The sequence below is a fragment of the Cupressus sempervirens genome, chromosome 2 (assembly GCF_028749045.1).
Source record: "Cupressus sempervirens isolate cs-2001-9-10 chromosome 2, ASM2874904v1, whole genome shotgun sequence".
Lineage (NCBI taxonomy): Eukaryota > Viridiplantae > Streptophyta > Pinopsida > Cupressales > Cupressaceae > Cupressus > Cupressus sempervirens.
The window spans coordinates 554,187,995-554,202,411 of NC_143119.1; positions in this window are offsets into that span (position 1 = coordinate 554,187,995).

Genomic DNA, 14,417 nt, shown 5'->3' on the forward strand with positions numbered 1-14,417 from the left:
GAGAGTACTTGGTGGGGTGACTTGATGAACATAGTTAAATAGTCGACTTGGTGAGAGTACTTGGTCGGGTGACTTGATGAATGCACTTGAAGAATCGACTTGGTTAGAGTACATGGTGGGGTGACTTGATGAACGAACTTAAAGATTTGACTTGGTGGGCCGACCTGGCGGGGTGACTTGATGAATGAACTTAGAGAGTCGACTTGGTGAGAGTACTTGGTGGGCCGATTTGGCTAGGTGACTTGATGAACAAACTTAAAGAGTCAACTTGGTGAGAGTACTCGGTGGGCTGACCTGGTCATGTGACTTGATGAACGAACTTAAAGAGTCAACTTGGTGGGTCGACCTGGCAGGGTGACTTGATGAACGAACCTAGAGAGTCAACTTTGTGAGAGTACTTGGTGGGTCGAACTGGTGAGGTAACTTGATGAACGAACTTAAAGAGTCAACCTTGTGAGATAACTTGGTGGGCCGAGCTGGCGGGGTGAATTGATGAACGAACCTAAAGAGTCGACTTTGTGAGAGTACTTGGTGGGCCGACCTGGCGGGGTGACTTGATGACCGAACTTAAAGGGTCAAATTGGTGAGAGTACTTGGCGAGCTGACCTGGCGGAGCGACTTGATGAATGAGTCGACTTGGTGAGAGTACTTGGTGGGGTGACTTGATGAACAAACCTAAAGAGTCGACCTGGTGAGAGTACTTTGTGGGCCATCTTTGGCGGGGTGACTTGATGGGCAAACTTAAAGAGTCGACTTGGTGAGAGTACTTGGTGGGGTGACCTGGCGGGGTGATTTGAGGAATGAACTTAAAGAGTCAACCTTGTGGGCCGACTTGGCAGAGTGACTTCATGAATGAACTTAAAGAGTCCACTTGGTGGGCCGACCTGGCGGGGTGACTTGATGAACGAACTTAAAAAGTCAACTCGGTGAGAGTAATTTGTGGGCTGACCTAGCAGGGTGACTTGATGAATGAACTTAAAGAGTTGACTTGGTGGGGTGACTCGATGAACGTACTTGAAGGTTCGACTTGGTGGGGTGACTCTATGAATGGACCTAAAGAGTTGACTTGGTGAGAGTACTTGGTGGGGTGACTTGATGAAAGGACTTTAAGAGTCGACTTGGTGAGAGTACTTGGTGGGGCGACTTGATGAATGCAGTTGAAGAATTGACTTGGTTAGAGTACTTGGTGGGGTGACTTGATGAACGGACTCAAAGAGTCGACTTAGTCAGAGTACTTGGCGGGGTGAACTGATGAACAGACTTAAAGAGTCAACTTGGTGGGCCGACCTGGTGGGGTGACTTTATGGACGGACTTAAAGAGTCAACTTGGTTAGAGTACTTGTTCTGGTGACTTGATGAACGGACTTGAAGAGTCGACTTGGTGGGGTGACTTGATGAAAGGACTTAAAGAGTCGACTTGGTGAGAGTACTTGGTGGGGCGACTTGATGAACAGACTTAAAGGGTTGACTTGGTGGGGTGACTTGATGAACGGACCTAAGGAGTTGACTTGGTGAGAGTACTTGGCGGGGTGAACTGATGAACAGACTTAAAGAGTCGACTTGGTGGGCTGACCCGGTGGGGTGACTTGATGAATGGACTTATAGAGTTGACTTGGTGAGAGTAGTTGTTCTGGTGACTTGATGAACGGACTTGAAGAGTCAGCTTGGTGGGGTGACTTGATGAAAGGACTTAAAGTGTCAATTTGGTGGGGTGACTTGATGAACGAACTTAAAGGGTCAACTTTGTAGGGTGACTCGATGAACAGACCTAAAGAGTTGACTTGGCTAGAGTACTCGGTGGGGTGACCTGATGAACGGACTTAGAGAGTCGACTTGGTGAGAGTACTTGGTGGGCCAACCTAGTTGGGTGAATTCATGAACTGACTTTAAGAGTCGACTTGGTGGGGTGACTTGATGAACGGACTTCAAGGGTCAACTTGGCAAGGTGACTTGATGAATGATCCTAAAGAGTTGACTTGGTGAGAGTACTTGGTGTGGTGAGTTGATGAACAGACTTAAAGAGTTGAATTGGTGAGAGTACTTGGTGGGGTGACTTGATGAACATAGTTAAATAGTCAACTTGGTGAGAGTACTTGGTTGGGTGACTTGGTGAACGCTCTTGAAGAATCGACTTGGTTAGAGTACTTGGTGGGGTGACTTGATGAACGAACTTAAAGATTCAACTTGGTGTGTCGACCTAGCGGGGTGACTTGATGAACAAACTTAGAGATTCGACTTGGTGAGAGTACTTGGTGGGCCGACCTGGCCGGGTGACTTGATGAACAAACTTAAAGAGTTAACTTGGTGAGAGTACTCGGTGGGCTGGCCTGGTCACGTGACTTGATGAACGAACTTAAAAAGTTGACTTGGTAGGCCGACTTGGCCAAGTGACTTGATAAACGAACTTAAAGAGTCGACTTGGTGGGTCGAACTAGCACGGTGACTTGGTGGGCTGACCTGGCAGGGTGATTTGATGAATGAACCTAGAGAGTCGACTTTGTGAGAGTAATTGGTGGGTCAAACTGGCGAGGTGACTTGATGAACGAACTTAAAGAGTCGACCTGGTGAGAGAACTTGGTGGGCCGGGCTGGCGGGGTGAATTGATGAATGAACCTAAAGAGTCGACTTTATGAGAGTACTTGGTGGGCCGACTTGGCGGGGTGACTTGATGACCGAACTTAAAGGGTCAACTTGGTGAGAGTACTTGGCGGGCCGACCTGGCAGAGCGACTTGATGAACAAGTCAACTTGGTGAGAGTACTTGGTGGGGTGACTTGATGAAAAAACCTAAAGAGTCGACGTGGTGAGAGTACTTGGTGGGCCGACCTAGCGGAGTGACTTGATAGGCAAACTTAAAGAGTCGACTTGGTGAGAGTACTTGGTGGGGTGACTTGATGAACAGGCTTAAAGAGTCGAATTGGTGAGAGTACTTGGTGGGGTGACTTGATGAACATAGTTAAATAGTCGACTGGGTGAGAGTACTTGGTTGGGTGACTTGAAGAACGCACTTGAAGAATCAACTTGGTTAGAGTACTTGGTGGGGTGACTTGATGAACGAACTTAAAGATTCGACTTGGTGGGCCGACCTGGCGGGGTGACTTGATGAACGAACTTAGAGAGTCAACTTGGTGAGAGTACTTGGTGGGCCGACCTGGCTGGGTGACTTGATGAACAAACTTAAAGAGTCGAATTGGCGAGAGTACTCGGTGGGATGTCCTAGTCATGTGACTTGATGAACGAAATTAAAGAGTCGACTTAGTGGGTCGAACTAGCGGGGTGACTTGGTGGGCTGACCTGGCAGGGTGACTTGATGAATGAACCTAGAGAGTCGACTTTGTGAGAGTACTTGGTGGGTCGAACTGGCGGGGTGACTTGATGAACGAACTTAAAGTGTCAACCTGGTGAGAGAACTTGTTGGGCCGAGCTGGCAAGGTGAATTGATGAATGAAACTAAAGAGTCGACTTTGTGAGAGTACTTGGTGGGCCGACCTAGCGGGGTGACTTATGACCGAACTTAAAGGGTTGACTTGGTGAGAGTACTTGGCGGGCCGACCTGGCGGAGCGACTTGATGAACGAGTCGACTTAGTGAGAGTACTTGGTGGGGTGGCTTGATGAACAAACCTAAAGAGTCGACCTGGTGAGAGTACTTGGTGGGCCGACCTGGCGGGATGACTTGATGGGCAAACTTAAAGAGTCAACTTGGTGAGAGTACTTGGTGGGGTGACCTAGCGGGGTGACTTGATGAACGAACTTAAAGAGTCAACCTTGTGGGCCAACTTGGCAGAGTGACTTCATGAACGAACTTAAAGAGTCCACTTCGTGGGCCGTTCTGGCGAGGTGACTTGATGAACGACCTTAAAGAGTCGACTTGGTGAGAGTAATTTGTGGGCTGACCTGGCGGGGTGACTTGATGAATGAACTTAAAGAGTCAACTTGGTGGGGTGACTTGATGTACGCATTTGAAGGGTCGACTTGGTGGGGTGACTCTATGAATGGACCTAAAGAGTTGACTTGGTGAGAGTACTTGGTGGGGTGACTTGATGAAAGGACTTAAAGAGTCGACTTGGTGAGAGTACTTGGTGGGGTGACTTAATGAACGCACTTGAAGAATCGACTTGGTTAGAGTACTTGGTGGGGCGACTTGATGAACGGACTCAAAGAGTCGACTTGGTGAGAATACTTGGCAGGGTGAACTGATGAACAGTCTTAAAGAGTCGACTTGGTGGGCCGACCCGGTGGGGTGACTTGATGAATGGACTTATAGAGTCGACTTGGTGAGAGTAGTTGTTCTGGTGACTTGATGAACGGACTTCAAGGGTCGACTTGGCAAGGTGGCTTGATGAATGGTCCTAAAGAGTTGACTTGGTGAGAGTACTTTGTGTGGTGACTTGATGAAAAGACTTAAAGAGTCGAATTGGTGAGAGTACTTGGTGGGGTGACTTGATGAACATAGTTAAAGAGTCGACTTGGTGAGAGTACTTGGTCGGGTAACTTGATGAATGCACTTGAAGAATTGACTTGGTTGGAGTACTTGGTGGGGTGACTTGATGAACGAACTTAAAGATTCGACTTGGTGGGCCGACTTGGCAGGGTGACTTGATGAACGAACTTAGAGAGTCGACTTGGTGAGAGTACTTGGTGGGCTGACCTGGCCGGGTGACTTGATGAACAAACTTAAAGAGTCGACTTGGTGAGAGTACTCGGTGGGCTGACCTGGTCACGTGACTTGATGAATGAACTTAAAGAGTCGACTTGGTGGGCCGACTTGGCCAGGTGACTTGATGAACGAACTTAAAGAGTCAACTTGGTGGGTCGAACTAGCGAGGTGACTTGGTGGGCTGACCTGGCAGGGTGACTTGATGAACGAACCTAGAGAGTCGACTTTGTGAGAGTACTTGGTGGGTCGAACTGGCGGGGTGACTTGATGAACGAACTTAAAGAGTTGACCTGGTGAGAGAACTTGGTGGGCTGAGCTGGCGGGGTGAATTGATGAACGAACCTAAAGAGTTAACTTTTTGAGAGTACTTGGTGGGCCGACCTGGCGGGGTGACTTGATGACCGAACTTAAAGGGTCGACTTGGTGAGAGTACTTGGCGGGAGGAACTGGCAAAGTGACTTGATGAATGAGTTGACTTGGTGAGAGTACTTGGTGGGGTGACCTGATGAACAAACCTAAAGAGTCGACATGGTGAGAGTACTTGGTGGGCTTACCTGGCGGGGTGACTTGATTGGAAAACTTAAAGAGTTGACTTGGTGAGAGTACTTGGTGGGGTGACCTGGCGGGGTGACTTGATGAACGAACTTAAAGAGTCGACCTTGTGGGCCGACTTGGCAGAGTGACTTCATGAATGAACTTAAAGAGTCCACTTGGTGGGCCGACTTGGCGAGGTGACTTGATGAACGAACTTAAAGAGTCGACTTGGTGAGAGTAATTTGTGGGCTGACCTGGCGGGGTAACTTGATGAATGAACTTAAAGAGTTGACTTGGTGGGGTGACTTGATGAACGCAATTGAAGGGTCGACTTGGTGGGGTGACTCTATGAACGGACCTAAAGAGTTGACTTGGTGAGATTACTTGGTGGGGTGACTTGATGAAAGGACTTAAAGAGTTGACTTGGTGAGAGTACTTGGTGGGGCGACTTGATGAACGCACTTGAAGAATCGACTTGGTTAGAGTACTTGGTGGGGCGACTTGATGAACGGACTCAAAGAGTTGACTTGGTGAGAGTACTTGGCAGGGTAAACTAATGAACAAACTTAAAGAGTCAACTTGGTGGGCTGACCTGGTGGGGTGACTTTATGGACGGACGTAAAGAGTCGACTTGGTTAGTGTACCTATTCTGGTGACTTGATGAACGGACTTGAAGAGTCGACTTGGTGGGGTGACTTGATGAAGGGACTTAAAGAGTCGACTTGGTGAGAGTACTTGGTGGGGCGACTTGATGAACAGACTTAAAGGGTCAACTTGGCGGGGTGACTTGATGAACGGACCTAAGGAGTTGACTTGGTGAGAGTACTTGGCGGGGTGAACTGATGAATGGACTTAAAGAGTTGACTTGGTGGGCCGACCCGGTGGGGTGACTTGATGAACGGACTTATAGAGTCGACTTGGTGAGAGTAGTTGTTATGGTGAGTTGATGAACGGACTTAAAGAGTCGGCTTGGTGGGGTGACTTGATGAAAGGACTTAAAAAGTCGACTTGGTGGGGTGACTTGATGAACGAACTTAAAGGGTCGACTTTGTGGGGTGACTCGATGAACGGACCTAAAGAGTTGACTTGGCGAGAATACTCGGTGGGGTGACCTGATAAATAGACTTAGAGAGTCGACTTGGTGAGAGTACTTGGTGGGCCAACCTGGTTGGGTGACTTGTTAAACTGACTTAAAGAGTCGACTTGGTGGGGTGACTTGATGAACAGACTTCAAGGGTCGACTTGGCAAGGTGACTTGATGAACGGTCCTAAAGAGTTGACTTGGTGAGAGTACTTGGTGTGGTGACTTGATGAACAAACTTAAAGAGTCGTATTGGTGAGAGTACTTGGTGAGGTGACTTGATGAACATTGTTAAATATTCGAATTGGTGAGAGTACTTGGTCGGGTGACTTGATGAACGCACTTGAAGAATCGACTTGGTTAGAGTACTTGGTGGGGTGACTTGATGAATGAACTTAAAGATTCGACTTGGTGGGCCGACCTGGCGGGGTGACTTGATGAACGAACTTAGAGAGTCGACTTGGTGAGAGTACTTGGTGGGCCGACCTGGCTGGGTGACTTGATGAAGAAACTTAAAGAGTCGACTTGGTGAGAGTACTCGGTGGGCTGACCTGGTCACGTGACTTGATGAACGAACTTAAAGAGTCAACTTGGTGGGCCGACTTGGCCAGGTGACTTGATGAACGAAATTAAAGAGTCGACTTGGTGGGTCGAACTAGCAGGGTGACTTGGTGGGCTGACCTGGCAGGGTGACTTGATGAACGAACCTAGAGAGTTGACTTTGTGAGAGTACTCGGTGGGTCGAACTGGTGGGGTGATTTGATGAACGAACATAAAGAGTCCAACTGGTGAGAGAACTTGGTGGGCCGAGCTGGTGGGGTGAATTGATGAATGAACCTAAAGAGTCGACTTTGTGAGAGTACTTGGTGGGCTGACCTGGCGGGGTGACTTGATGACCGAACTTAAAGGGTCGACTTGGCGAGAGTACTTGGCGGGCCGACCTGGCGGAGCGACTTGATGAATGAGTCGACTTGGTGAGAGTACTTGGTGGGGTGACTTGATGAAAAAACCTAAAGAGTCGACCTAGTGAGAGTACTTGGTGGGTCGACCTGGCGAGGTGACTTGATGGGCAAACTTAAAGAGTCGACTTGGTGAGAGTACTTGGTGGGGTGACCTGGCGGGGTGACTTGATGAACGAACTTAAAGAGTCAACCTTGTGGGCTGACTTGGCAGTGTGACTTCATGAATGAACTTAAAGAGTCCAACTGGTGGGCCGACCTGGCGGGGTGACTTGATGAACGAACTTAAAGAGTCGACTTGGTGAGAGTAATTTGTGGGCTGACCTGGCGGGGTGACTTGATGAATGAACTTAAAGAGTCGACTTGGTGGGGTGACTTGATGAACGCACTTGAAGGGTCGACTTGGTGGGGTGACTCTATGAACGGACCTAAAGAGTTGACTTGATGAGAGTACTTGGTGGGGTGACTTGATGAAAGGACTTAAAGAGTCGACTTGGTGAGAGTACTTGGTGGGGCGACTTGATGAACGCACTTGAAGAATCGACTTGGTTAGAGTACTTGGTGGGGCAACTTGATGAACGGACTCAAAGAGTCGACTTGGTGAGAATACTTGGCAGGGTGAACTGATGAACAGTCTTAAAGAGTCAACTTGGTGGGCCGACCTGGTGGGGTGACTTTATGGACGGACTTAAAGAGTCGACTTGGTTAGAGTACTTGTTTTGGTGACTTGATGAACGGACTTGAAGAGTCGACTTGGTGGGGTGACTTGATGAAACGACTTAAAGAGTCGACTTGGTGAGAGTACTTGGTGGGGCGACTTGATGAACATACTTAAAGGGTCGACATGGTAGGGTGACTTGATGAACGGACCTAAGGAGTTGACTTGGTGAGAGTACTTGGCGGGGTGAACTGATGAACCGACTTAAAGAGTCGACTTGGTGGGCTGACCCGGTGGGGTGACTTGATGAACGGACTTATAGAGTCGACTTGGTGAGAGTAGTTGTTCTGGTGACTTGATGAATGGACTTGAAGAGTCGGCTTGGTGGGGTGACTTGATGAAAGGACTTAAAGAGTTGACTTGGTGGGGTGACTTGATGAACAAACTTAAAGGGTCGACTTTGCGGGGTGACTTGATGAATGAACTTAAAGGGTCGACTTTGCAGGGTGACTCGATGAATGGACCTAAAGAGTTGACTTGGCGAGAGTACTCGGTGGGGTGACCTGATGAACAAACTTAGAGAGTCAACTTGGTGAGAGTACTTGGTGGGCCGACCTGGTTGGGTGACTTCGTGAACTGACTTAAAGAGTCGACTTGGTCGAGTGACTTGATGAATGGACTTCAAGGGTCGACTTGGCAAGGTGACTTGATGAACGGTCCTAAAGAGTTGACTTGGTGAGAGTACTTGGTCTGGTGATTTGATGATTAGACTTAAAGAGTCAAATTGGTGAGAGTACTTGGTGGGGTGACTTGATGAACATAGTTAAAGAGTCGACTTGGTGAGAGTACTTGGTGGGTCAAACTGGCGGGGTGATTTGATGAACGAACTTAAAGAGTCAACCTGGTGAGAGAACTTGGTGGGCCGAGCTGATGGGGTGAATTGATGAATGAACCTAAAGAGTCGACTTTGTGAGAGTACTTGGTGGGCCGACCTAGCAGGGTGACTTGATGACCAAACTTAAAGGGTCGACTTGGTGAGAGTACTTGGCGGGCTGACCTGGCGGAGCGACTTGATGAACAAGTCAACTTGGTGAGAGTACTTGGTGGGGTGACTTGATGAACAAACCTAAAGAGTCGACCTGGTGAGAGTACTTGGTGGGCCGACCTGGCGGGGTGACTTGATGGGAAAACTTAAAGAGTCAACTTGGTGAGAGTACTTGGTGGGGTGACTTGATGTATGCACTTGAAGGGTCGACTTGGTGGGGTGACTCTATGAACGGACCTAAATAGTTGACTTGGTGAGAGTACTTGGTGGGGTGACTTGATGAAAGGACTTAAAGAGTCGACTTGGTGAGAGTACTTGGTGGGGCGACTTGATGAACGCACTTGAAGAATCGACTTGGTTAGAGTACTTGCTGGGGCGACTTGATGAACGGACTCAAAGAGTCAACTTGGTGAGAGTACTTGGCAGGGTGAACTGATGAATATACTTAAAGAGTCGACTTGGTGGGCTGACCTGGTGGGGTGACTTTATGGACGGACTTAAAGAGTCGACTTGGTTAGACTACTTGTTCTGGTGACTTGATGAACAGACAAGAAGAGTCGACTTGGTGGGTGACTTGATGAAAGGACTTAAAGAGTTGACTTGGTGAGAGTACTTGGTGGGGCAACTTGATGAACGGACCGAAAGGGTCAACTTGGCGGGGTGACTTGACGAATGGACCTAATGAGTTGACTTGGTGAGAGTACTTGGTGGGGTGAACTGATGAACGGTCTTAAAGAGTCGACTTGGTGGGCCGACCTGGTGGGGTGACTTGATGAACGGACTTATATAGTCAACTTGGTGAGAGTAGTTGTTCTGGTGACTTGATGAACGGACTTGAAGAGTCGGCTTGGTGGGGTGACTTGATTAAAGGACTTAAAGAGTCGACTTGGTGGGGTGACTTGATGATCGAACTTAAAGTGTCAACTTTGCGGGGTGAATTGATGAACATAGTTAAAGAGTCAACTTGGTGAGAGTACTTGGTCAGATGACTTGATGAACACACTTAAAGAATCGACTTGGTTAGAGTACTTGGTGGGGTGACTTGATGAACGAACTTAAAGATTCGACTTGGTGGGCTGACCTGGCGGGGTGAATTGATGAACGAACTTAGAGAGTCAACTTGGTGAGAGTACTTGGTGGGCCGACCTGGCCGGGTGACTTGATGAACAAACTTAAAGAGTCGACTTGGTGAGAGTACTCGGTGGGCTGACCCGGTCACGTGACTTGATGAACGAACTTAAAGAGTCAACTTGGTGGGTCGAACTAGCGGGGTGACTTGGTGAGAGTACTTGGTGGGCTGACCTGGTAGGGTGACTTGATGAACAAACTTAGAGAGTCGACTTTGTGAGAGTACTTGGTGGGTCGAATTGGCAGGGTGACTTGATGAACGAACTTAAAGAGTTGACCTGGTGAGAGAACTTGGTGGGCCGAGCTGGTGGGGTGAATTGATGAATGAACCTAAAGAGTCGACTTTGTGAGAGTACTTGGTGGGCTGACCTGGCTGGGTGACTTGATGATCGAACTTAAAGGGTCAACTTGGTGAGAGCACTTGGTGGGCCGACCTGGCAGAGTGACTTGATGAACAAACTTAGAGAGTCGACTTGGTGAGAGTACTTTGTGGGGTGAATTGATGAACAAACCTAAAGAGTCAACCTGGTTAGAGTACTTGGTGGGCTGACCTAGCGGGGTGACTTGATGGGCAAACTTAAAGAGTCAACTTGGTGAGAGTACTTGGTGGGGTGACCTGGCGGGGTGACTTGATGAACGAACTTAAAGAGTCGACCTTGTGGGCCAACTTGGCAGAGTGACTTCATGAACGAACTTAAAGAGTCGACTTGGTGAGAGTAATTTGTGGGCTAACCTGGCGAGGTGACTTGATGAATGAACTTAAAGAGTCCACTTGGTGGGGTGACTTGATGAACGCACTTAACAGGTCGACTTGGTGGGGTGACTCTATGAACGAACCTAAAGAGTTGACTTGGTGAGAGTACTTGGTGGGGTGAGTTGATGAAAAGACTTAAAGAGTCGACTTGGTGAGAGTACTTGGTGGGGCGACTTGATGAATGCACTTGAAGAATCGATGTGGTTAGAGTACTTGGTCGGGCGACTTGATGAATGGACTCAAAGAGTCGACTTGGTAGCTCGACTTAATGAGCAGACTTAAAGAGTCAACTTGGTGAGAGTGGGCCTAACGGGGTGAGGTTGTGAGTGGGCCTAATGGGGCGAGTTGGTGGGGCAACTTTGTGAGTGGAATTAGAGAGCCAACGTGGTGAGGTGACTCGACGAGTTGGTTCGTTGAGATGACATGGTGAGCTGACTTGGCGAGTCGACCTGGCGAGAAAACTTAAAGAGTCGACTTGGAAATGTATTCGAGTCGACTTGGTGAGGCGACCTGGCGAGCAGGGTCAAAGAGTCAACATGGTGAGGCGACTCATTGAGTCAACATGGTGAGGCGACTCATGGTAAGGAGCTATCCTTGAGTCGACTTGGTGGGCCTACTTGATTAGTCGACTTGGTGAGCCGACCTGACGAGCTAACATGGTGAGCGGGCCTAAAGAGGCGACGACTTGGTGGGGTAACTCGGCAAGTCAACTTATCGAGGCGAGATGGTGAGTCGACTTGGTGAGCTGAATTAGTGAGTGCACTTAAAGAGGCAACTTGGGCGGGTTGACCTGGTGAGCGAACTTAAAGAGTTGACTTGGCAATGTACTTGAACAACCGACTTGGTGAGCTAACATGGTGAGTGGGCTTAGAGAAGCAACTCGATGGGGCAACTTGGCGAGCACACTTGCTGGGGCAAGGTGGTAAAATGACTAGGTGATTTGACTTGGTGAGCTGACTTGGTGAGCGAACTTAAGGGGTCAACTTGGTGAGGCAACCTGAATAGTCGACTCAGTGAGCTGACTTGGGGAGCCGACATGGTGAGCAGTCTTAAAGAAGAGGCGACCTAGTGAGGCGAGATGGTAAGTCATCTTGGTGAGCTGGCTTGATGAGCTGTGAGCGGACTTAAAGAGTCAATTCTTGATTTGGCAAAGACCACATGGTCAGATGACTTGGTGAGCCAACCTGGCTAGCAAAATTGGCAAGCAAACTTATAGAATTGACTTGCTGTCCCAAGCCAGGATCGCACGCCTGGGTTGACCCAACTTGGGTCACCCGACTCTGTCATCCCAACCTCGGGCGACTCGACTGGGTCACCAGAGTGGGTCGACAAGGGGGAAAAAAAAAAAATCATGGGAGGCCCTATACAGCGAAAAGTGCTAAATTTTGGGCATTACAAAAAAAAAAAAAAAAAACAAGTTACCCGCTTTTGGATCACGCACAAGTTTCAGTTCACGTATTGTCGAGGCGACTCGAGGCGTTATGCCTAGCTAGCCAGATTCGAGGTAGCGTAGCCGAAACGATCCAATTTGAGAATTTTCTTTATATAAAGAGATCATGATAGGCCCCATAAGGCAAAAAAGAATGAAATTTTGGGAGTTAAAAAAAAACGTTACCCAGTTTTGGATTGCGCACAGGGCTCGGGTCATGTAGCATCGAGGTTCCCTGGGTGACATGATTTGAGCGAAAAGTCGACGGTGGCATGAGTCATGCAAAAACATTGGAGGCCATTAAGGCTCGAGGCGCTTCGAGTCGAGGTTGCTGAGGTGGGTCGGGTTGAAAACTTTGGGCGTTAACCAAAAAGAAAAAGTTAACCGCTTTTGGATCATGTACACGGCTCGGGGCACTTAGAATCAAGTCGAGCACGGTGACATGAGTCATGCAAAAAATTTGGAGACGACTTGAGTTGGGGCATCCAACTCTATCCGAGTTCAAAACATTGGGACTTGACAAAAAAATGAAAAAGGAAAAAGTTACTTGATTTTGGATCACGTAAGTGACTCAGGCCACTCAGAATCAAGGCGAGTAAGGTTACATGAGTCGAGAGAAAAAAAAAATGGAGGCGGTTAAGGCTTGAGGCAATTTGAGTCGAGGTAGCTGAGTCAATTCAAAAACTTTGGCCGTTAGCCAAAAAAAGAGTTAATCGCTTTTGGATCACGTACATGACTTGGGGCGCATAGAATCAAGTCAAGCACGGTGACATGAGTGGTTCGAAAAAATTGCAGGCGATTAAGGCTTGAGGCAATTTGAGTCGGGGTTGCTGACACGATTCGGGTTGAAATCTTTGGGTGTTAACCAAAGAAGGAAGAAGTTAACTGCTTTTGGATCACGTACATGACTCGAGGCACCAAGTCGAGCACGGTGACATGAGTCCTGCGAAAAAAATGGAGGCAATTAAGGCTCGACGCGATTCGAGTCAGGGTTCGGGTAGTTGGGGTGATTCGTGTCGGGGTTGCCGACATGGCTCGAGTTGAAAACTTTGGGCATTAACCCCAAAAAGAAAAAAGTTGACCTCTTTTGGACCACGTACATGACTTGGGGCACTTAGAATCAAGTCGAGCACGGTGGCATGGGTTGTGCAAAAAATTTGGAGGTGATTCGAGTCAGGGTAGCCAACTCGATTTGAGTTCAAAACTTTTGGCGTTAACCAAAAAAATAAGTTGACCAATTTTGGATCACGTACATGAGTCGTCTGCCCTCACGAAAATTAAAAAACCTGGGGACCCACCTGGAATTTGCAGTTGGAAGATTTTTCTGCCCTCACGAAAATTTACAAACCCCAGCCGCTCAAAATTTGGACTTGGAAGATTTTTTCGCCCTCGCAAAATTTACAAACCCCACCCACTCAGAATTTGGCACTTGGAAATTATGAAACCCCGCCCGCCCAGAATTTGGACTTGGAAGATTTTTTTGCCCTCACAGAAATTGCAAACCTGACCCACATGGAAATTGCATTTGGAAGACTTTTTCGCACTCGCGAAAATCACAAAACCCCACCCGCGGGGAATTTGGCACTTCGGAGATTTTTCCGCCCTTCCAAAAATCGCAAACCCCACCAGCTCAGAATTTGGGACTCGGGAGATTTTTTTTGCCCTTGTGGAAATTTTACAAAACCCCACTCGCCCGAAATTTGGCACTCGGGAGATTTTTCTGCCCTGGCAGAAATTTCTACAAAACCCCCCTCCCTCCTGCCAGGAATTTGGCACTCGGGAGATTTTTCCACCCTGGCGGAAATTGCAAACCCCACCCGCCAAGAATTTGGCACCTGGGAGATTTTTACGCCCTCGTGGGAATTTTCACAAAACCCCACCCACCCGGAATGTGGCACGTGGGAGATTTTTTCGCCCTCGCGAAAATTGTCACAAAACCCCACCCACCCAGAATGTGGCACTTGGGAGATTTTTCCGCCCCAGCAGAAATTGCAAAACCCCACCCACCTAGAATTCAGCACTTGGGAGATTTCTTCGCCCTCATGGAAATTTTCACAAAACCCCACTCGCTTGAAATTTGGCACCTGGGAGAGTTTTCCCGCCCTCGCGAAAAATTGCAAACCCCACTCGCCCAAAATTTGGCACTTGGAAGATCTTCCCGCACTCACACAA